Below are 25,553 nucleotides of genomic sequence, written 5' to 3' on the forward strand. Positions count from 1 at the left end.
GCAGGGGGACAGCCTGCCTCACCATGGTCTTCACCAGGGGCTGCAGGGGAATCTCTGCTCTGGTGCCTGGAGCACCTCCTCCCCCTCCTTCTTCACTGACCTTGGTGTCTGCAGAGTTGTTGCTCTCACATATTCTCACTCCTCTCTCCCGGCTGCTGTTGCGCAGCAGTTTTTCCCCCTTCTTAAATATGTTATCCCAGAGGTGCTGCCACCGTCACTGATTGGCTCAGCCTTGGCCAGTGGTGGGTCCATCTTGGAGCCGGCTGGCATTGGCTCTATCGGACATGGGGGAAGCTTCTGGCATCTTCTCACAGAAGCCACCCCTGTAGCCCCCCCACTACCAAAACCTTGCCACACAAACCCAATACAATAAAAAAAAACCAAAAACCAAAGCAATTTACCTGTTACTCTAGATATATCAACAAACCAAAACAGTAAAACCACAACTATCCACACAAAAAATGTAAATAGCTTTATTTATAATCTATTTTGAAGTTAAACTGACACAAGTTGAAGGGGACGTAACTGTATGGTAATAAGAGGTAGGAGAGAGACAGAAATAGTAAACAAGTTGCATTTTGCCAGTATGACTATGTAGCCTTCAAACAGTGTATGAAGATTTCTTTTGAAGTTGCAGACTTAGTTCTTTCTCAGTATGAATGAGTGATTTTACTTTGTACTTGTTACAAAACCAGAAGTGCAACTGAAACAATTTCTACACTGAATATTTCATTAGCTGTTTTTCATCAGGCATAGTTAGAAGAATATATTTCCATACAAGCAGGTTACAGGAGTTTATAATTTGAGTGTAAAACATTTTCTTCTCTAACAATTATCACACTTATATGCTGGAACAGTAATGATACAAAACCAATTGGGTGTTAAATGCATATTTGTTCAATTGAATGATAAATTGCAATTGACCTTCAATTAAAGCAGTATTTACTGGTATTGTCATTTACCACTTGATCTAGCGGGATGAAAAATTTTAGTGCAAAATAAAGTGCAGTTATTACACAGGAAAAGATTCCTTCCTTACCCTGTGATTAAGACATACTGCATGACTCTGTGAAACAATCTAGCCTATTTAAGGCAAAATAGATTTTAGCATAAATGATCTCTCTGTTCCTGGCTTCAGTGGAAAAGCATGTAATGATAGCTCCTGTTATTGGTTTCACTGTTTTTTATTTAGGCTATAAAGCCCTTCCTTTAAATATACAAGAAACAAAGAATGTTTACAAATTAAGTAAGTATTCTGCCAGTTGTAGCAAATTCCTAAAGGGTTAGCTAATGCCATCAACATTTTAATAAATACTCTGTTTACATATGATCTGTACTGGAGTAAAACCTAAACACGACAATAGTGTAGTATGCAAAATGAAAGTTACTGCTCTATAAAGATTATTTCAAGAGAAATTTTCAGATAACTAACCAATGCTTCATCCCATTTAACCTTGGGGATAGTTCCCCCATAAATCCAGTAAGCTATAGGGCTTGTACTTGACAGTACAACTACTACAGCCAGTCTTTGAATATTATCATATTTTGCAGTTCTTAAGGAACTCTGAAGAGGTTCTTGACACTCTTTCTGTTTTGAAGGAGAAAGGTAACCGACTGCATGAAGATTGCTGTCTGTATTGGGTCTGGCTGGGATGGAGTTAACTTTCCCCATAGCAGCCCTCATAGTGCTGTGCTTTGTATTGGTAGCTAGAAAGGTGTTGATAACACACCAGTGTTTTGGCTACTGCTGAGCAGTGCTCCCACAGCATCAAGGCTGCCTCTCCAACATTTCCCCCCCCCCTCACCCCCGAAGGCCAGTAGGCTGGGGGTGGGCAAGATCTTGGGAGGGGACATAGCCAGGACAGCTGACCCAAACTGACCAAGGGGATATTCCATACCATATGACATCATGCTCAGCAATAAAAGCTAAGAGAAAGGAGGAGGAGAGGGGGCATTCGTTATTAAGGCATTTGTCTTCTGGAGCAACCGCTATGCGTACTGAAGCCCTACTTCCCAGACTTTCTGGCTGGACATCGCCTGCTGATGGGAAGTAGAGAATAAATCTTTTGTTTTCCTTTTGCTTCCGCACGCAGCCTTTGCTTTATTAAACTGCCTTTATCGTGACCCATGAGTTCTTTTTCATCTTATTTTCTCCCCCCTGTCCTGCTGAGGAGGGGGAGTGATAGAGCAGCTTGGTGGGCACCTGGCATCCAGCCAAGGTCAACCTACTACACTGTCACACAGTAAGGATAAATTGAGTGTTGAGAGATCTTGCAGTGCTGTCCAGTCCACTCTGGATTTATTGGTTCCCCTCATCAAAGTTAGTAGTGAGCAGTTGAAAATATGAAAGAGAGAACTAAGAATAAACATGAAGTTTAATAGGAGATATGCTAGGAGCAATGCTTCTCTCCTGCCACAACACACTACTCCAAGCAATGTTTGTACAGTAGTTGTAGCCCACCTACGGCCTCCATTGATCTTTCTTGTAAATGGTATCCTGTCCTATTAAATGTGACTGAACTTAAGTAGCAGTTTTCTTGAATGGATTAGATTCAGAATTGGAACAACCCCTGAAAGAAGATCGTGTTAGGGATTTTCTTCTTTGTCATCAGATGTTAAGTCAGAAGCTGTTATTTGGAAGTGCGTTTAATGTAAAGCTTAAGTAGCTCTACAGCCTCAAAAAGGCAGCTACAGCAATTTATACAGAGAATTTTAAAAAACCCACACATTTTAATGCTGTGTGTAGGCAAGCTCTATTGAATAAAGTATGAAATGCCTTACAGTTGTTTAAGTTGCTCTATTAAGCTTTACCTCTTTATTTAACAGATGGTAATATATATTTCCTATTTTTGTGTTTTCTCCAATTCTTTTCATTTCTCCTTGGATCCAGCTGCATTTTTCCCCCTGTTTTAGTAGAAGACAACTCATACAATAGATGCATAACTAGCATTTGTTACAGTCAAGTGCCTGACTTAGCCCCAAATTTTGCATTTGCTTCTACTCAAGGCGCTCTTTTTTTGACCACAAGATGAATCAAATATAATGTCTGAGGTCCAGGAGTTCCTGTGTATTTCTCCATTTGGCAGTCTCTATTGTTACTCCTCCACATACTTTCTCCCGTCTAACTGGCCAGCAGAGGTCACTTTGTCTTAGGAATCAAATTAGTTTTGATATACAAATTGGAAATTGGAAGTGTTGAGAACCTCCCTGGAGTAAAAACAAGTGCACCTTGTAGCAGAAAGCAGTGTGAACAGTAAGCAGAATAAAAAAAGGTAACATAATAAAATACAGAAAATCAGTAGTCTCTGAAAGAGTAAGATTAGCTGAGCAGGGTAGGAAGAGAAATGCTGTAGACTGGAAAAACCTTTAACTTGGCCATATAACCATCACTTAAGATAGATATGTGCAATGAAACTTAAAAAAAAAAAAAATCCTTAATTGTTTAAGCCAGTGATTTACCACACAAGAATAGAAAGAGAATCCTTCTTTCTAAGGCAGTTATTTTTTGATAAATTTTCAGTACTAATTATTTGTACAATCATAGGATCAGTTTTAGCTTATTACAGTTAAGAATTTTAAGCTTATATTAAATACTGCATACATACGGAATGTAATACAGTTTGCCATGCCTAGGAAAATAGTGCCATAATGCTGACCTCCAAGGCTACCATCATGATTTGAGGGTAGACATGGCAATAGAAAAGCCTAAAACTTCTTAATAATCTTTCCTTTCCCAAGCCAAGTTCTGTTTTGGTTTCTGTGTATTATCCTACTCAGGATTAGTGTCTTCTCTTTCTCTACAATTTGTGGTACGCCTTCATATGCAATCATCTCCCTCTCTCCTGCCAAATGAAGTTGAAAAGTATTTCATGTTACTAATGACAGCCCCTCCACAGGCTTAAAGAAACGGACTTTTCCAGCATTAGTTTTAAGTACATTCTATACTCCAACACTGATTTATGCTCATTATACAAGGGCACATCAGATGGGCCTATTGTTTCAATAGCATATTTGACAAGGAGTACAGCCATAACGATTTTCACCATAAGAATAATGTGCCTTTTACACTAGGATTTTAGAATTAAGCTGTTATGCAAGATCAGCCTACTACAAAACTCCTCCCCACTCAAGAGATCAATCTAATGCACATACTGAAAATGACTTGTATGTAGGGATTTTAATAAACCACTTAATCTATTTAGTGTATTCATTTTCAGAGGAATAACTATACATAAGCGATATGTTCCAAGTTATGTGCAATAAGTCTATTTAACAGATTTATTCTTGTTTGCAAACATGCACAAAGAATTTTCTGTCTTCTATTCAAGCAGAAGTTACAGTGCTGCTTTTGCTACTATGGAATGCATTTTGGGGTTATATACCATTCCAATTCACATGCCTCCTTTAAGTCAGGAATGCTCTTCAGTGCTGCCACTGAAAGATCTGCTCCGGACATGATTTCTCAGTTGCTCTATGAGCTCTGGATTCTGTTGCTGTATCTGTTGTGCAAACTGCTGCCCCCTGTGTTGAACAGTTTTAAGTAAAATCAACAAGTGGAAAAAAAAAACCTGACAAGAAGCATTTGTAAGAAAGCAGGATATCCTAATATAACTGAAAGCTGCATTATATGAAAGTTAAGACTAAAGATATCTTGATTAAGACTATACAGCAAGATAGCTGTAAGTATTACCACTTTATCTAGTTAAAGTCTCTCCAAACAGGATTATCATCAGGTCTTCATTTTCATTCTTTAGGACTATTACTTCTACTTGATAGCATGGAGAAAAAAAGTATTATCTTACTTGCTAAAACTAAAAATTTAGCAACAAATCTGCTCCAGTGATTTGCTCCCTTCTTTTTGAGAGGATCCATTCTAGTTGTTTAAGATAACTACTCTTATAGTTGAAGTTCTAGTTTTTCCAGAAATACAGTATGCAGCTGCCAACTTGTACGGCCAACAAGATGTCATTAGTAGAAAGCAAGCATACAATTACACCTGTATGACTGAAGTAATGATAGATCCATCTCCATAACAGTTGTAGCTTAAGAGTAAAATTAATATGTGAGATTAATTCCATGTAAAAGATAAGCATAACCCTGGTTTACTAGAAAAAGCAAGTAAGTAAAACATATTACTTCATGAATAGCCTGGCATGGCATTCTCCGTAACTTCTGCATTTTGCCCAAGTAGCAAATTATCAAGACTCCTTTAAACCACAGTGCAGGTTGAAGGAAAGCCACCATTTTCATAGATCTAGGCATAGCACATGATTTTTGTGAAAACAGCCCTTGATTTTGTGGGAGCACATTCCTGTCTGTGATGTGAATTATAAATTACTTTTGCCCTGAAAACTTAAGGGGCAAAACTTAAAAATAGTTTGAAACAAGCTAGAATGCTGAAATAATGTAAAATTGTATGCTTGTTAAGAGGTCTTGCCATGCATGGCAATGAGGTCATGCAAATTGCATGTTTTTGTGCAGACTCTTCCAGATGGATTATTATTATATTATAAAAGACTTGGGTCCTGGTTTTTGTGAAAGCCACTTCTCTCCTTATTATACTGAGTTCCCTGAAGCCTTCCTAGTCCAAATGGAGGGATGCCAGAGCACGGTCAGTCAGGAGTCAACTTTAGAACTTGTTGAAAGCTGTACTAAATAAATCTGTAGCTTTTCTAACTAGTGTCTGGGATATCTGGTAATAAATTGATCAACACAATTTGAAAGCACACGTAAGAGTACCTAAAGGTTTAAAGGAACATTTTAAAGGTTTAAAGGAACATTTTTAATAACTGACATTTAGAAAGTAAACAGTGTATGAGAACCAGAAAGTGAAACTGAGCACACAGTTCAGTCATTCCAATTGATGGAAATGTAGACAACAAACAAACAAGATAGTGGAAAATAAGTCTTTAAGTTCTCAGTTTTAATAATAATCAGGTATACAATGGGGACAGGCCACAGTATAATTGGCTTGACACTATCCCTTTTAAATAGATGGTGCACAATGATGCTTCTACAAATGTAACAGTTAAAATTATGCAATTCATAACACTTACGCATGGATCAGGCTGGACAAATCTGACAGGCCACCAACACCTGCAGCAGGCCCACCAATGGCGTTTGACATCATCCCCGACATTCTGAAACAGTTAGCACAGTGTTGGCATTGGGGTATGCAGAGACCTTTACAGTAAGCAATAAACTGTAGTTCTTTGTTGAATTGCTGGGAGGAAATAAGCTGCAAGAGGAAGAAACTGCAGTAGTTCTATTTACAGTAAGCAAAAATACAATTACATTTTCAGGAATACAGTACTATCCACCTTTTCTCTTATTAATTCAACCCCCTAAAGACATTTGTTTCAATGGTACTCCATTTTAATACTTACAATTGTTGAACTTGAGGATTCTGCATTAAACTTGCTGCCTGGAATAGACAATATGTAGCTGAAATTATAACACATTTACTACTTGGGTATCACTGAGGAAAACGTGGAAAAAAAAAAGAAAAACCCACAAGGTGCATTCTATGTTGTATTACAAAATTAAGCTAAGTTTATGTGCAGAGAGATGTATGGTCCCCAGGAAAAAGAACCATTACAGGAAAATATTTCAAGGATATGAAGCTGAGACAATTTGTTACATGTTAGATAACAAATACTGGTTACAGATTCAAACATGAAAAATATGACAACAAGATATTAAACATAAAAATCCAGTACCGGAAAACTTAAAATACAAAAAAACCACCAAACCCCCCCCAAAAAATTAACTTAAGACTTCCAAGGACAAAGGTTTTCTATTGGGCTTTTTGGAGAAAGGTCTGTATTTTGTTGATTCCCAGCCTGGACAAATCAGTTTTGCAACTATTATTACTAGTGGGTATAAACTGTTAAGATTATGGCCACAAAATATTGCAGAGTAAACCAGCGGGGACTTACTTTGTACCATGGTTTTGTGGTAACGTATATCTTCTGTGGTAACTTGCATATCTTCTTACTTTGTAGTAAGCATGAGGTTATTTAAATTTCTCATTCATAATGTACCTCAAAAATTATTTTGTGTTTACCATAGTGTAAGGGTGTATATGGACAGATACTATAGAAACTATACTTATGTTGTCCATAGTATATCTGTTATCCGTCTAACAGAGAGGTCTTAGAATAAAGCTGATCTTCTCAGGAAGCGTATATGGGTATTCAAACTTTAAGGACATGAACAAAGTGTGTATTGTTTCCTATAAATAAACTGCACAGATCATCCTTGTCTAATGAACTGTTAAACCTATCAAGAAGGTGGTATTCGGTAGTGGATGGAGCACTGCTGTGATTTGGGTACAAATCAAAAGCATGAAGAGTCAATCATCTTCTTTCTTCAAATTGCTCTTATTTTAAGCTTGTTGCAGTAAATGAGAACTTAAGTAGTAGAAATTTCAACTTTGCTATCCAGCGTCTGAGAAATATGCATTCTTGTACCTTCTCAGGCTCCTGGTTATGGTGATGTAAGGCTTTCTCTGGAGACTCCTTCCTCCTCACACTCTTCCCCTGCTCCAGCGTGGGGTCCCTCCCACGGGAGACAGTCCTCCATGAACTTCTCCAACGTGAGTCCTTCCCACAGGCTGCAGTTCTTCACAAACTGCTCCAGCGTGGGTCCTTCCCACAGGGTGCAGTCCTTCAGGAATGGACTGCTCCAGCGTGGGTTCCCCACGGGGTCACAGGTCCTGCCAGAAAATCTGCTCCAGCGTGGGCTCCTCTCCACGGGGTCACAGGTCTGGCCAGGAGCCTGCTCCAGCACAGGCTTCCCATGGGATCACAGCCTCCTTTGGGGCGCATCCACCTGCTCCGGCGTGGGGTCCTCCACAGGCTGCAGGTGGATATCTGCTCCACCATTAACCTCCATGGGCTGCAGGGGGACAGCCTGCCTCACCATGGTCTTCACCAGGGGCTGCAGGGGAATCTCTGCTCTGGTGCCTGGAGCACCTCCTCCCCCTCCTTCACTGACCTTGGTGGCTACAGAGTTGTTGCTCTCACATATTCTCACTTCTCTCTTCTGACTGCTGTTGGGCAGCAGTTTTTTTCTCCCTTCTCAAACACTTCTTTTGCCTTGTTGTCCCACATGACGATGTCATCGATGTATTGCAGATGTTCAGGGGCAACACCCTTTTCCAGTGCAGTCTGGATCAGTCCATGACAAATGGTGGGGCTGTGCTTCCACCCCTGGGGCAGTTGATTCCAGGTGTGTTGGACACAAAGCAAACTGTGGCCTGCATTCTGCTGCCAAAGGACTTGGAAAAAAACGCATGGGCCATGTCAATTGTAGCATACCACTTGGCTGCCTTTGACTCCAGTTCATATTGGAGCTCTAGCACATCTGGTACAGCAGCACTCGGTGGTGGCATGACTTCATTCAGGCCACGATAGTCTACTGTTAACCTCCACCCTCTGTCAGACTTTTGCACTGGCCATATGGGACTACTAAAGGGTGAGTGAGTCTTGCCTTGCCGATCACTCTCCTTGGCTCTCCAACTGACGAATCAGCTCATGGATGGGAGCCAGGGTTCGTGCGATGTTGCCACCGGTGCACCGTCCTGGTAGCAATTGGCACCTGCTGTTCTTCAACTCGCAGCAATCCCACAACGAAGGGATCTTCTGAGAGGCCAGGCAGGGCAGGTGACAGCTGTTTGATCTTCTCTGTGTTCACAGTGGCTACACCAAAAGCCCATCGGTACCCCTTTGGGTCCTTGAAGTACCCTCCCCTGAGGTAGTCTACGCCAAGGATACAAGGGGCCTCTGGGCCGGTCACAATGGGGTGCTTTTGCCACTTGTCCCCTGTTAAGCTCACCTCAGCCTCCAGTACAGACAATTCTTGGCATCCCCCTGTCACTCCCGAGATCCAGATGGGTTCTGTGCCCCTATACCCCGATGGCACCAGCGTACACTGTGCACCAGTGTCTACCAAAGCCTTATACTTCTGTGGGTCTGATGTGCCAGGCCATCGAATCCACACAGTCCAGTAAACCTGGTTGTCCCTTTCCTCCACCTGGCTGGAGGCAGGGGCCCTCTATTCCTGTTCCTGGTCGGAGTGTCTGACTGTCTGACCCTTGCAGTTTCAGACCAGAAGTCCCCTCACCAGGATCAAGGGAGGTGATCTCAGTCCTTCTGTGTCTGGGAGATCGCTGATTGCCGCCTTGTGTCTCTACAGCAACTAAGCTGACAGCCTTCTTGGGTGGCCCCTTCTTAACAGCTCTCCTCCCTCTCATTTCGCGTACACGGGCTTCCAGCTTAAAGGTGGGTTCACCATCCCACTTCCTCATGTCCTCCCCCTGGTCACGCAGGAAGAACCAGAGTGCGCCACGCAGCGTGTGCCTGGGGCTCCCTTTCCCTCTGACCGGGGCAGGAGGGGACTGACTCTGTGGGGTGCCCCTGACAGCCAAGGCGCTGGCCCGTAGGGATGAGGAGGGACAGAGATTTTCTTCAAAGTTTTGGAGCCAAGAAGACACTCTCTCCACAGTTGGTGTATCCATATCTGGGCAATACATTGTTGCCAAGCTGTTAGAATGCGACGCTGGGGCGTTTTGGACCCCCCTTCCTCCACATGGCCCGTGTGCACAGGACATCCTCTGGATCTTTGGAGACCTCATCATTGTCTAGATCACTGTAGATGACTTCCAGCACTGCTAATTCTCTCAGGTACTGGATGCCTTCATCTGCGGTAGTCCACTTTCCTGGGGAGTTCACAAGATCTTCCTTGAACGGATTTCTTGCCCTCACGCTTGAGAGGAGCCGTCTCCAGAGACTGCAAATTGCTGCCTCTTTTCCAATTCCTCTCTCAATTCCCCGGTTTCTAGCAAGGGATCCCAGCTGTTGGGCTTCCTTACCTTCCAATTGCCGACTGTCGGCCCCGCTATGCCAGCATCAGATCGGCCAGGCAGCAATCTGCTCGCCTGGCTGGCGGCTGTAATCTTTCTGCATGTCTTGAAGTTCTGACAAGGTCAACAAGGCCAACCTGAACAACCACTAGCGGATAATAATCGGATGATTGTACCGGCCTAGGGAGCTTCCTGGGAATCTCTTATACTTGCCCCAGGGAGGCAGCAGACTTCCCTATGGGATGGGTCCAGTCGGCATATCGGGCCCTCTGTTCCCCTCGGAAGGGAGTCACCTACGACAATTACCCTTCTATTTTTCTTACCAGTGGCTGTTGTAATGCGTGGGGCTGACTGGCTCCCCCTAGTCAACCCCTTGGATAGATCACTGTCTGCATCATCATCCTCCTGGCCCTCAAGTTCCAGAGCCTCGTACCTAGCCAGGACCTGGGGGTGTTGGTTGACAGCCACCTGAACATGAGCCAGCAGTGTGCTCAGGTGGCCAAGAGGGCCAATGGCATCCTGGCCTGTATCAAGAATAATGTGGCCAGCAGGACCAGGGAGGCGATAGTGCCCCTGTACTCGGCACTGGTGAGGCCGCACCTCGAGTACTGTGTTCAGTTTTGGGCAACTCACTACAAGAAGGACATTGAGGTGCTGGAGCGTGTCCAAAGAAGGGCAACGAAGCTGGTGAAGGGTCTAGAGCACAAGTCTTATGAGGAGCGGCTGAGGGAACTGGGGTTGTTTAGCCTGGAGAAGAGGAGGCTGAGGGGAGACCTTATTGCTCTCTACAACTACCTGAAAGGAGGTTGTAGGGAGGTGGGGGTCGGTCTCTTCTCCCTAGTAACGAGTGATAGGACGAGAGGAAACGGCCTCAAGCTGCGCCAGGGGAGGTTTAGGTTAGACATTAGGAAAAACTTCTTCACCGAAAGGGTGGTCAAGCATTGGAACAGGCTGCCCAGGGAAGTGGTTGAGTCTCCATCCCTGGAGGTATTTAAAGAACGGATAGATACGGTGCTCGAGGACATGGTATAGATGGACTTGGCAGTGTTGGGTTAACGGTTGGACTCGATGATCTTAAGGGTCTTTTCCAACCTTGATGATTCTATGATTCTATTGTGTAAGGACACCTAGGGGGGCGAGGTCGGCTGGGAGAGGATTCGCCTGCTGCGCCGAGCAGGGATCTGCATTCATCCTCCTCCGTCTCTTGGGTCCCCTCCCTCCGCCTGGTGGCACGAGGGTAGGGGAGCCTCTGCTTCTCTTGATGTTTCCATCTGGCATGCTTGTCTCAGGGATGGTAGGGAGTGGCTCCACCAGTCTATCTCCCTCTCACACTCCCTGATACTCCTCAGTCTTGCTTCTTCTTCTTTCAGCTCTGCCACCATGCTGAGCAGATCCTCCATCTGTTCGCACCTCATGCAGGTGTTGTCTCAGGAGCCCTCCGTCACCAGAGCAAGGCTCTGGCACTCCCTGCAGCCAGAGACCTGGGTGGCTGCATGTTTGAGTGGGAGCTCCACCTGCATCACCACATCCCTTCTGGCGATGGTGATGGTTCTTGTCCGAGTGGAAACCATGGCTAAGTCTCTTCCGGGAGGGCGTAGACCACAAGGAGAGCTTGCCAGCTGCTTGCTCGCTCTGCCTGCGCGAACTGCCGCGCCATGCCCTGTTTGCCCATCCTGTTCGCCGCACTCCTGGTTACTCGCACTCCCTAGGGGCCTGTTTAAATCTCCCGCAGTTGCCCCAGCAACGCCCAAGCCCCGTCTGCCTCGCTCGCAAGAGCAGCCAGTTTTTCTTTGGCACGAGGGCCCCATCAGGCTCTTTATCGGGTTCCCCGGAACAGGAAACCCCCTTTTTCACCCCAGTCTAGCGCCCAGTCACAGGACTTACCGTTGCTGCCGCCGCGTGCCTTGCTGACTCTCACTCCTTCCTCCCGTTTCTCTGCTGAAGGACTGGCTTCTTGATCAAACCCTTCCTCTTTTTCCCCCCTCCCTTACTAATTGATGATAGGGACCCCTTGACCTCCTTGTCCACTGTTTCTTTTTCACTACTGGGGCAATTACTGTAGTGGTTGTCTGGGTCCCTATTTCAACCGTGGTGTCCTCAGATGCAGTTTGGGTCCCCATCTCAACGATCATGTTCTTAGATGTACTTTGGGTCCCTATCTCTACTATCACATCCTCAGATGTAGTTTGCACCCCGGTCTCGGTCATGGCATTCTCAGAGGTGGTTTGGGTCCCTGCCTTAACCACAGTCCTCTGATAGTACTGAACTGTGGCTCGGTAGGCACAGGCCAAGCCCCAGTACTGTGCTAGAAGCTGCTGGTTTTCCTTGGGGTAGGCAAGGTACCCTTCTATCAGGTATCGCCAGGTGGTTTGCCAGGGTTACTTGCCTGTTCAGGTGTAAAAACCCAGGCTATGGGAGGTGATAACCATCCTAGGAATCTGCCCAAATCCTTCCACACACCTTGCCACCCAGAGACCAGCTGCCTCAGGGCACGTTTCAGTATCGCCTCACCCCAAAGTTGTCTCCTCTTACACCAGGACGAGACCAGATTCCACAAACCCCACAGTATGCCAACTGTGTTAATTAGTAATATTAAACAGCTCACGTAACGGTGAACAAGGACCTCGGGAGCCTGCATAATAAAACCACCCACGTCAATCCTGGGTAGGAAGAGGGAGATGTGTTCCCTCATCCTATCCACAAGGTAGCTCCCCCAGCACGGTGAGGGCATCAATGCCAGGGCAAAGCACGCAGCCATTGTTTGTACTAACATGTTCCCAAGCTCAGGAGAATAAAGAGATAAGCAGGGCAGCCAGCAAACTCCATGACCCACACAGGAGCTTGCCGCTTAATAACTACTATAGCTATAGCACGCTTAATACAAAACTGCCATTGTCTCCTGCCCCACGTTGGGCGCCAAAAAGGACTGTGGTGGGTTGACCTTGACTGGCCGCCAGGTGCCCGCCAAGCCACTCGATCACTCCCCTCCTCAGCAGGATGGGGGCAGGGGGGAGAAAATAAGATGAAAAAGAACTCGTGGGTCACAATAAAGGCAGTTTAATAAAGCAAAGGCAAAGGCCACACGCAGAAGCAAAGGAAAACAAACAAACAAAAATATTCTCTCTGCAAGAGTCATTTCTCAATTCATAGCACAAATGTATGCACATAGCATGATAGACTGAAAGACTATTACTATTGCTTACACTGAAAAAGTGAGCTGGTTTTTCAGATATACCTGGCAAATCTTTGCATGCAAGCTGAAGAGCAGAACGGAGCACTCATCTTTTACAGACACTCACATGTCAGCATCATGAAGAAATATTTACATTGTGAGCAGCTAGTAGCAATCTTTCATAATTGCTGCTTATTAACACCTCTATATTTTTGAAGCATGGTAGAATCGTAGTTTCAGTGATACTTTTGAAATAACTAACACAATGACAATACAGAAAATTACATTCATTTCAGACAGACAGCCTAAGATTATGAATAGCTAAATAATCTATATAGCAATTACATTGGTGGTACTAAAACACAGTCCCAAATGACAGGCTAACCTAAATCTGATTTTTAAAAAGATACCATTAAACTATATATCTCTTTATCATGTAAAACTAGACAACTAAATCATGGAGCTTGGTCTATAATATGTGTACTTTAAAATTCGAAAAGATCGTATGCTTCACCCAATGCATGTAAAGACCTTACTTTGGTTTACTTAGCAGTATAACTATCTAACTTCAGAAATAGGAAGAATTGAAAAAGAAATTAGAAATATGCATCTATCAGACAAATATGCTGTATGCGCAAAAGGGGTACAGACTTACTAAGGGAGTCCAAACAATAAGAGACCACAGGTTTCAGAATTAATTTATTTTTAATTTGCTGTGACAAACTTGGGAAACCCATTTGTTACGGGCAAAAAGCAGGTGTGGATCCCTCAGGGATGAGGCACAACACTCAGCAAATGAAAGCTTTGGCTTTATTGAAAGCATAGCGTTACCACAGTGGGAGCCCCGGGATGCTGACGCTAGTCAAAATGGGGACCTGACGCAGCAGAGCCCTGCTCAGGGGTGAAGCTTAAGGGAAAGTACCGCAGGGGTGGATAATAAAACTTGCACTGATTAACATATCATATATATGCAATGTCTTGTTTTGCTCATTAGCGAACTCGCTGATGTAATGCAGGTGCTGTTGTCCGAATTCCGAGATCTGCAGCTGGCCACCACATTGGCACCCATGCAAGGGTATGTGCAGATGGGGGGGGGAAGCGAACTATCCTGGGTTACCGTGACAAGGTCTTCTCGCACTCTACACCATTCTATAAAATAATTCACTGAATGTACTTACCTTCCTGCAGCAGACCACTTGGCATGGCATTCTTGTTCAGCACCACAAATTCCATGAATAAAAACTTAGCAAGAGTTTTGGCAGCAGGAACAGAACTATTTCTATCTTCACACTGGACAACCCAGATCTGTTATGACTCAGTGCCCCTGGAACAACTGGAGAAGGTTATCTGATATATTACATTACACCAGGATAAATAAGATTAAAGATCTTATTATATATCTGGAAAAAAACCAAGTGTTTCAAATAAAGTTGTATTCCCTTCCTCTACCCTCCCACAGCAATAAATATTTTTAACTTCAATCTCTTATTTATATCCTATTTATAAACATGCACAACCTTAAATTTTCTTACTAATATCTCATTTACTCTAGTCCATATTCCTGGTGATATCTTTTCATGTTTCCACTTTTAAAAATTAAACATGGTGGTGTCAGATTTCACTATCAAGGAAGGATTAACTCTGAAGTTGAAGATTACAGTCATCTTCCTGTTTACTCCTATAATTACTACCTCACTAAAGTGTCATCCTGCTTTTAGTTTCAACATGTCTTGCAGTGAAGTACACATTGTTGTCATTTGGCAAGTTGCTTTCCTGCCCTTGGCATTAAATACAATGCTCCTTTCTTAGCATGCGACATCTACATTTGCATCTGTCAGCCTGACATCCTTTTATTCACATCTGCAAGTGTTACACATAGAGGAGAAGTCACATGGATATCTAGCACATTTTTCCTGCTGCAGCAGCCTTGTCAATAGTTGTTCTCACCAATAACTGTCAACCCTGGCTTTGATGTGTTGTGGGTTCTCTTCTGGGAGATAGTTCTAACTTCTTCATTCAATCTTTGAGCATACAGTTGTCTGAAATAACTGCCTTGATAGTTTCCTTAGCTGAGAAAGAGTATCTATGTGTCTTTCAGGCTTTTGTTTTACAGCTCTTTCCACAGTGCGAGATTTCAGGTCTAATTGAGAGCCTAGAGGTAGCACTAATATATATCAATTAAATAATATGATGGCTAAAGTAAATCTAGCCCTTACACAAAACACAGTATTTTCTCTTTAAAAAGTTAACCACAAAGTTACCTTAGCAGATATTTAAATATTTGATGATCCTCACAGTTCATTTATTCTGTTAATGCAAGCTGACTAGACAGCTCACTTAACAAGCTTACCCTTGTACACCAAATTTATGTTTTACCTAAGCAAGAGTATCATCTCCCTTAAGTTTTCCCCTAAAAAAACAACTGACCCACTGCATTGCAACCCGGACATCATGTTATCTTTCTATTCAGACTGAACAGACCATTTAGGAAGACCTCTTCCCTTTTTGTCTTCATGGCAGACAAGTTCCTAGGTACAGCTCTACTGAAAACTTAACACACTGGATAGCAGGTGGTACAACACGAGTGCTAAAATTAAACCAATTTGTGAATTACGCAATTTCTATCAGAACTCAAGCAAACCCAGTGTCAACTCTAGGGAATGAGAGAGATGAAAATCAGCCACCTTAAGCTTCATCCATGCTTCTACCAAGTACTATGCCACTGAAAAAACGTGGTTCTCCTTCAGGTTAAGGGTAACTCCTTCAGGTTAAGGGGTACTGCCTGAAGTCTCCAGCAGAGTAAACGTGCATACAGTGCAAAAAGTGCATACGACAACCTGAAGAAAAAGAAGATGGCGATTTACCAGTAAATCAGAAGACCTTCAGGTGTGTTTTTTGTCTATATGCAGATTCACGCTTGCTCAATCTTTCCCTTGCTCACTAAGTTCCATAAGAAATGGTGGAGGGGCCTATGGCTGGGCTTACCATGCCTGACAGGAAAGAGAATAAGCATGTCCCTGTAGGAAGAGATAAGGCATAAGCATACTTGGGCATAAGCACATTCATAATGTGAATATGTATACAGACAACATATCTACAACACCTTTCAACTTCTGATGATTTTCCTTTCCTGTAGAGAATGTGAACTTATTTGTATAAAAATAAAAATTTATTCTAAGGGGCAAATGCTATTAATGTTATTAAGTTTAATTGCATTATATTCATAAATACTTTACACATAGCTGATTTAAACCCTGTAATCTTATGGGTCTTGATTCTGAATTTTCAACAGGATAAAATTCTCTTACTTCTTGACTAGTCTTTAAATATAAAAATATAATTTTTAAAAATTATCAAGGTGACTAAACTACATTCCTCTCAGTACTTCCTCTCAAAGCACAACGTGCCATATATGTGTGCTTTGCGACATTTCTCATTAATATTTCAGGCCAAAACTCTTTCATGTTTAGAGTATAGAATCAATTAGCCCTTGTAAAAACCTTCTATTATTGACTATATTCATAGCATTTTATACAGTATATGGTTGTATAAATCTAACAGATTTTGGTTGCAACTTATTTTGGATGTTGAACCATGACTGGTTCTTAACAAATAAAGAGTTTAATACAAGAATAAGGAAAAAAAACCTGATCAATTCTTTGTCAAGTGCTTCTCCTAGGTTTAAAGCATAAATCTCAGCTAAGGTGTGTGGTGGGTTGACCTTGGCTGAATGCCAGGTACCCAACCAAGCCACTCGATCACTCCCCCTCCTTGGCAGGAAAGGGGGGAGAAAATAAGATGAAAAACTCATGGGCTGAGATGAAGGCAGTTTAATAAAGAAAAGCAAAGGCCGCATGCGGAAGCAAAGGAAAACAAAAAGAAATTATTCTCTGCTTCCCATCAGCAGGCGATGTCCAGCCACTTTCTGGGAAGTAGGGCTTCAGTACACATAGCAGTTGCTCCAGAAGACAAATGTCGTGATAACAAATGCCCCCTCTTCCTCCTCCTTTCTCTTAGCTTTTATTGCTGTCGTATAGTATGGAATATCCCTTTGGTCAGTTTGGGTCAGCTGTCCTGGCTATGTCCCCTCCCAAGATCTTGCCCACCCCCAGCCTACTGGCCTTCGGGGGTGAGGGGGGGGAAATGTTGGAGAGGCAGCCTTGATGCTGTGGGAGCACTGCTCAGCAGTAGCCAAAACACTGGTGTGTTATCAGCACCTTTCTAGCTACCAATACAAAGCACAGCACTATGAGGGCTGCTACGGGGAAAGTTAACTCCATCCCAGCCAGACCCAATACTTCTCATGCTGAGAAGTGAAGAACTACATCATTATGACTGCCAGGAGCTATAGAACTTAAATTGGACTTTAATGCCCAACTATCTCAAACTACTTCTGACAAGAACTTACCACAATACAATTTTCTGTAATCACTATAGTTTTTCCAACAGACCTTTAAGTTTTTGCCTTCAAGACTTACAGTCTCTGTATCTTTAGCAACCCTTTGTTTTGCCTCACCCCAAACTGTTCTTCAACCTCGTCTACACCATTCTTGCTAGTCTTGATAAAGTTTTCTTAATTGCTTAGATGCCATACTGTGGCAGTGATTACCAAGTGGAATTTGATGCACAGGTGCAGAACCACATCTCATACAGTGCATTCATTAAGTCTCAATATGCAAAACCAATTAATTCTAAATCTTTCTAAATACTTCTGCTATGCAAACTGCTATTTGGTTCCCTCCCAGTAAGTCTCTGAGACTGACTCTCTCTCTCTCTCTCTCTCTCTCTGTCTCACTAGCCCACGATTCCCATTCAGGACAAGAACCATTACAGCAGATGCAAACACTTTGTAAGAACAATGCTCCACATCGCTGCAGCTGAACCCTTCAACAGACAAGGAAAAGACAGAATTTTCACTTCAGCCCCCATTACAGAAGCACCCAAACTACACCTCCTCCAAAAACCCAAGCAACTGCAAAGCACAAACAGCCAAAGTTAACCTCTACCCAGATATCACAAGCTTTTGTATCCACAACAGTTTACTGAACACAGTAGACAATTCTGTTATTTGGCATTTTACTAATTGACACTAAATGACATTTCATTTATTTCAGCATGTGTCCTGGTTTCAGGTGGGATAGAGTTAATTTTCTTCTTAGTAGCTGGTAGAGTGCTGTGTTTTGGATTTAGGATGAGAATAACCTTGACAATACACTGATGTTTTTGTTCTTGCCAGCAGAGTTTACACCAGTCAAGGACTTCTCAGCTTCTCCTGCTCTGCCAGGTGCATAAGAAGCTGGGAGGGGGCACAGCCAGGACAGCTGACCCAGACTGGCCAAAGGGCTATGCCATACCATATGACATCATGCTCAGTATATAAGCTGGGGGAAGAAGAAGGAAGGGGAGGGACATTGGGCGTGATGGCGTTTGTCTTCCCAAGTAACCGTTATGCGTGATGGAGCCCTGCTTTCCTGGGGATGGCTGAACACCTGCCTGCCAATGGGAAGTAGTGAATGAATTCCTTGCTTTGCTTGTGCATGCGGCTTTTGCTTTACCTATTAAACTGTCTTTATCTCAACCCACGAGTTTTCTCACTTTTACTCTTTCAATTCTCTCCCCCATCCCACCGGGGGGGAGTGAGCGAGCGGCTGTGTGGTGCTTAGTTGCTGGCTGGGGTTAAACCACAACAGCATGACAAATTTTTACATTCTAATATCCTGTAAGGGCATTCCACTGATTTACCTTGACTGCTGGCTTGCTAGATCTTAATTAGAACAGTTGAAAATGGGTACCAGTCTACTAGAAGAAAGCAAGGACAAGTTAGATGGGTCCTGTAAGGCTAAATATGTATAAACAGATCAAGTCAGAAGAGTGGGCTAAATTTTATATAGGAAATACTGAGAGAGTAGTATGTTTTCAATAAATCCATGTTATCAATTATTTGAGGATTAAGTTGGGGATTTCTCTACTAGGTAGATTTCTGAAGTTTTAAGAAGAGTTTCTATAAAAAGAAAACTGTAACAACTTCTCCAGCTGAATGCATAACAGGAATTTGATCTTTTTAATCAAGCAGAGAAGTACAATCCTACAGTTACAGACAACTCACTAACTGCAATGCTTATATCTCATTAAATCATAATACAAAGAGTTTCAAAGTCAAATATCCTGAATCTGAACATACCTTTCCCTTGCTACGTCAACTGTGTTCAGTTCTGCAATGTTGTACATAATAGATGGCTCTAAAGAAACCTTCTCAATAAACATTGGAGAGGTAGTGATATTCTGAATCTGAGCTTCCAGAAACACTTCATCTATCTGGAAAAACAAAATTGCAAGTTCATGAAAATGTGATTAGTGTTATTAAAAAGAGCAGACAGTCCTATTGTTAAAAAAAAAAAAGTCACGTGTTTAGTTCATGCCTGCAAATCAAATTAATTAATGCAAGAAAAAACCCTTAATCCCAGTAACAATAGGAGCAAAAGTGTTAGTCAACAGATATCTTGCCACACAGTGGATGGGGAATAATTTTGCTATGTTCTAGCTATTGCTTATTCATAACACTTGAGATCACCACGTCCCAAGACTTTCATCAACTCAACTGCAACTCAATTTTTAATCCAAATTATTAAAAAAATTAAAAAAATAGAATAAATGGTAAGGAATTGCAGTGCACATTAATGCCATGCCATGCCAGAATACTAGTGAATCAAGCTGTATAAAAAAATTAAAATAAATGTGTGTGTTATTCCTAAATTGTTTTAATATCACATGGTTTAAAAAAAAAAAAAATCCTTTAGTACTTCACAAGAATACAGTTTATTTTAATACAATGCACACTGATACAAAAATTCACGGATGCTTCTCCTCACAGTCTGAATCCCCCCCAAGGGAGAAACGGAGTATTCAGAGAGTCCCTGAAATGAAACCCAATAGCAACAAAGTTACTATTAAGCAGGTATCCTTTATTGCAGCGCTGGGCAGCACTGGGGATTCTCCACCATAAGTGCTCCACCGATTTGGTAGACTTTCAGAGATTATATACTGTAAAATCCTACATATAGTTAGATATGCTCAATAGTTAGATAAGCATATTTACACTCTAAAGCCTCTTTTCAGTCCCCCCTTTTCTACAAAGTTAGTAAGTTCTTTTACCACACCCTATTCTAATATAATGTTTCTCTGTCTAACATCATCTCCAAATATTTGTTAGATTCAAGTTTTCGTTGAAGTTGGTTCTTCTTCCATTCGCTGTAGGAATCCCCCGTACTCTGGAAACACCATAAGGCACACCGGGCTGCTATACAAAGGACTTAGTCCCCATTCTGCCTCTGCAGTTTAAGTTTCAAAGGTCCCTGGGCTTCTGAAGTCCAGACTTTTCTTGGTGCTTTCTTTACTCTAGAGTGGTGGATCCAGGGTGTCTGTTCCTTGATCTTGATTGCAGTGAAGGAGGTAAGGAGTACCTGGAAAGGTCCTTCCCACTGTGGCTCCAGGGTTCTTTCTGCAAGAGACCTTATATAGACATAATCTCCAGGTTGGATGTTATGTACGGGTCCATCTAAACCTCTACTTCGAGTCCCGACCACATGTTTCTCAATTTTGTTGAGTTGTTTGCTTAATGCTACCACGTAAGAGGTTATAATTTCATCCCCAGACTGTGTGGACATCCCTTTCTGTATTCCATAGGGTTGTCCATATAAGATTTCAAAAGGGCTCAGTCCTTCTTTTGCTCTTGGCCTAGTTCGTATGCGCAAGAGAGCCAAAGGGAGAGACTGAGGCCAGGCCAAGTTAGTCTCCTGTCCCAATTTCACAATCTGCTCTTTGATTAAGCGGTTCATTTTTTCTACTTGGCCACTCGACTGAGGGCGATATGGGGTGTGAAGCTGCCAATCTATACCCAAATGGTGGCTAATTTGTTGTACTACCTTTGAGATAAAATGTGGTCCTCTGTCAGAGGATATGGTTGCTGGAACCCCAAAACATGGTATTATCTCTTGCATTAATATTCTAGTTACCTCCTGAGCCGTGGCTGTTCTGGTAGGGAATGCTTCTGGCCAACCTGAAAAGGTGTCAGTTAGTACCAATAAATATCGATACCCCCCTTTTCTCGGGAGTTCTGTAAAATCAATCTGCCATTGTTGCCCAGGCCCATTGCCTTTCCCAGATTGACCCATTTCGGGTCTGGGGGTATTTTTGGGATTAGTCTGGAGGCAAAGATCGCATTGTTGCGTCACCTGTCTCACAGTGGTATATAGATTTCTAGCCACAATTTCTCTAATTAAATGTTTATATAGAGCCTCTGTTCCCCAATGCCTTTTCCTATGTTCTTCTCTTACCAGATGCCATGTTAGACAAGAGGGAATGATTAGTTTCCCTTGTAGGGTGGAAGCCCACCCTTCTTTGTTATATGACCCTTCTAGATCTGCGATAAGCTTCTGATCTTCCATGGTATATTCTGGCTTACCTTCTAGAGAAATTCGCCCGTCCGGGACCAAAGCCCCTTCTATTTTTGCCTTCGCTTTGGCTACCTGTTTTGCCTCTCTGTCCGCCAGCTCATTTCCTCTTTCCAATTCTGAGCTCACCTTCTGGTGTGCCTTAATGTGCATAATCGCCACTTTTTCAGGGAGTTGGACTGCCTCCAGCAGTTTCAAGATTTCCTCTGCATGCTTGATATTTTTGCCCTGAGAATTCAGTAGTCCTCTCTCCTTCCAGATTGCTCCATGCGCGTGTACGACCCCAAAGGCGTATTTCGAGTCTGTATAGATATTCACAGTTTTGCCTTGGGCCAATTCCAAGGCGCGGGTCAGAGCAATTATTTCTGCCTTCTGTGCAGAGGTATTCATGGGTAGAGGTCCTGACTCTATTACTTCTTGACTGGTGGTAATGGCATATCCCGCATGTCTCTTACCACTTAAGACATAGCTACTTCCATCCGTGAACCAGTTTTCCCCGTTTTCCATAGGACTGTCTCTCAAGTCCAGACGGCTTGCATATGTTGCTTCGATAGTCTCCAGACAGTCATGGTGCACTGGTTCTCCTGTGTTTCCACTGAGGAAAGAGGCTGGGTTGACAATGTTAGTAACTATGATCTCCACATCATCTTGTTCTACCAGTATAGCCCGATATCTCAGGAATCTTTGTGGAGAGAGCCAGTGTCCACCCTTCGCTTCCAATACTGCTGATATTGTATGGGACACCAATACAGTCATTTTCTGGCCCAGGGTGAATTTTCGGGCTTCCTGTATGTTTAGTACTACGGCCGCGACCGCTCGCAAGCATCCAGGCCAACCCTTTGCAGTTGCATCCAATTGCTTGGAAAAATAGGCAACTGCTCATCGATATGGGCCCAGATCTTGTGCTAATATTCCTAGGGCAATCCCCTGCTTCTCGTGGGAGAAAAGAAGAAACGGCTTACTCACATCTGGGAGTCCTAAGGCTGGGGCCGACATTAAGGCCTTTTTTAAGAGTTCAAAGGCCTGTGTGGTCTCTCTGTTCCATTCAAGGCGTTTCTGTTCAGTGGTTGCTAGCGCGTATAGTGGTTTAACGAGCAGTCCATAATTATAGATCCACAGTCGGCACCACCCAGTCATTCCCAGAAAGGTCCGTAATTCTTTCACTGTTTGCGGTCTCCGAGTTTGGCATATTGCCTCTTTGCGGGCTTGTCCCAAAGTCCTTTGTCCAGCACTGACTTCATAGCCCAGATAAATCACCTGGCGCTGTATTACTTGGGCCTTCTTCTCAGATACCCGGTACCCTTGGAGCCCCAAGAAATTTAGTAGACTCACCGTCCAGGCCATACAATCGTCCTCTGTTTTAGTGGCAATCAGGATATCATCCACATATTGTAACAGTTTTCCTTCCTTAGACGGGGCTTCCCAAGATTCCAAGTCTTTTGCAAGTTGACTGCCAAAAATAGTAGGGCTGTTCTTAAATCCTTGTGGCAACACCATCCAAGTGAGCCGAGTCTTACGTCCACTTTTAGGATTTTCCCATTCGAATGCAAATATTTTCTGGCTGGCTTCATGGAGAGGGAGGCAAAAGAAGGCATCCTTCAGGTCTAGAACAGTGAACCAGGTTAGTTCAGGTGTCAATACAGTCAACAAGGTATATGGATTCACCACTACCGGATAAAGGTCTTCAGTTATCTTATTTATAGCTCGTAGATCCTGAACCACCCGGTACGATCTGTCAGGTTTGCGGACAGGCAATATAGGGGTGTTAAAATCAGATTCACATTCTTTTAATAATCCTAATTGTAAAAATTTTTCTATCACTGGCCGGATTCCTTCCCTATCCTCCTTCTTCAGGGGATACTGTTTAATTCTTACCAGTTGTCGGCCCTCTAAGTTTAACTTCAACAGGTGAAGCATTCTTCGCCCTTCCGGGTACATCGGTGGCCCATACTCCAGGATATACCTGGTTTAGAATCTCCTTGTTAATTTTTCCTTCTGCAGGAAGACTAGTTAAGGATAGACTCAGTATTTGGATGTACTGTTGGTCTTTTACCTCCAGAGTAATTTCTCCCTTTTCAAATGTGATTTTTGCACCCAATTGTTCCAACAAATCTCTTCCCAAAAGTGCCTTTGGGGAATTGGGCATATACAAAAATTTGTGGATGCCCCATTGTTTTCCTAATTTATATCTCAGAGGCTTACAAAAATATGCCTTTTCACTTTGGCCAGTCGCTCCTTTTACCATGACATAATCATCCCCCAGGGGCATCAAGGCTTGATTCAAAACCAAGTACGTCGCCCCTGTGTCAACCAGAAATTCTACTTCCTGTTGTTGTTCCTTCCCTAGCTTCATTATAACCAGTGGATCCACTAGGGTGGATTCCCCAGGTCCCCGTCAATTTTCCTTCATATGGGCCACTACTCTTCCTGTCTGGTGGGTTCGTCCCTGCTCCTTGTTCCTTGGACATTCCTTTTTCCAATGACCAAGTTTCTTGCACAGCGCACATTGATCCCTGCCTAATCGGGGCGGTTCTCGCTTAGGTCTCCTTCCTTCCTCTTCCCTAACAACAGCCACCGTTCTTCTCCATTCTTGTATCTTTCCGCTCTATTACTAAACACTCTCCATGCTTCATCCAGTAACACTTCCAAGTTTCTGCTTTCTGTGGGGCACAGTTTCTGGGGTTTGCGCCTAATATCCCCTGTGGACTGGCCCAAAACCAGGGAAACTAGTTGTTGCATCCCTACCTCTGACCCAGGATCCAGCGGTGTGCTGCGGCGCATTACATCCCTCAGTCGATCCAGGAATTCAGATGGGGACTCGGAAGGACCTTGTTTAATTGCATATAATGCTGACCAATTTATGGTTTTGGGGATGGCCCTCTCCATCCCCTTCGAAATCCACTCCTGATACGCCTGCAATCTTTCCATATGCACAGTTCTATTCGCATCCCACTTTGGATCTTGGAGAGGGAAATACTCCTTTACATCCCCTCCTGTAGTCTTATAATGATCTTCAGCCAAATTTCCTGCCGTTTTTAAAATCAATTGCTTCTCTGTCTCGGTCATGAATTCTAATAATAATTGTATATCATTCCAATCGGGGTTGTGTTGTTTTATAATAAACTGAAAATGTTTAGTTACACTTACCGGATCATTCCTGTAATCCTTTGCAACCCTTTTCCATGCTTCTAAATCAGTAGTGGAAAAAAGGTACCTTAATTAGCATCGTCCCGCCATCAGGCCCTACCGCCTCTCGAAGACGTGCTTGTAAAGCTGTTAGGGTAGATTTCTTTCTGGTACGGGAGGATACAGGACTATCCGAGGGAGCGGAGGTCCCGTCCGAGTCCGCATTCTGCTCCTGTGATCGAGGGGGAGGCTTAAGTAAATCAGCTAGATCTTGTTCTGGTGCTTGATGGACTTTATTCATTCTCGTACACCTTTGTCCAATACTACACGCCGAGCAACACCATCTCAGTTTACCTTTAAGTTCTTTGTTATTTTCCCGCTCAAGGGCGAGTACCAAAGGGTCCTGTGGCAACACCATTCCACAGTCCCTTTGCCACTCCGGATGGTCTCGGAGGGTGAAAAACATATCTGCATATGATACTTCATCCCACTTTCCTTCTCTCCTTAAAAACAACATTAATTGTAGGAGGGTATTATAATCAATTGACCCATTAAGTGGCCACTTAGCCCCATCTTCCAATTTATAGATCGGCCACCATTGATTGCAATATTTAATGAGAGTTTTCTTGCTCTCTGTACCTCCGGTTCCAACAATGTTCTTCCAATGAGCCAATATACAACCCAGGGGACTCTTCTTTAAAATGCCGCCCTGAGCGTTACCCATTTCTCTAACTTTTTCTACCTGTCTTTTATATTACTTCTTGTTAACCCTAGTTCTTTGTTTCAGCTTCCACGCAAGTCTTTTCTTGCAGATCTCTATAGTTTTCTCCCAGTCTCCCTCCCACACGTCCCAAATTTCCGGGATTAGATGTTTCTTTCCACACACAAACTTCACTATTTCAGAATTTTGATGGGCTCTTTCCCAATCATAAAACCGTGG

The 25,553-nt window shown here is 43.1% G+C and overlaps 1 pseudogene across 1 annotated transcript in view; it reads right to left on the minus strand.

The window, feature by feature from the left end:
* The window catches only part of LOC309601735 (trafficking protein particle complex subunit 13-like), a 46,956-nt pseudogene extending 24,713 nt beyond the window's left edge, over positions 1-22,243 (minus strand). Inside the window, exons 1-2 of the transcript in view lie at positions 21,767-22,243; positions 19,215-19,352 (exon numbers count right to left, since the gene is read on the minus strand). The product of the transcript in view is annotated as a trafficking protein particle complex subunit 13-like (transcript). The remainder of the gene's footprint in view (positions 1-19,214; positions 19,353-21,766) is intronic.
* Positions 22,244-25,553: the final 3,310 nt, after the last annotated feature.

This window comes from Platalea leucorodia, assembly GCF_965183815.1.
Source record: "Platalea leucorodia genome assembly, chromosome: W".
NCBI lineage: Eukaryota > Metazoa > Chordata > Aves > Pelecaniformes > Threskiornithidae > Platalea > Platalea leucorodia.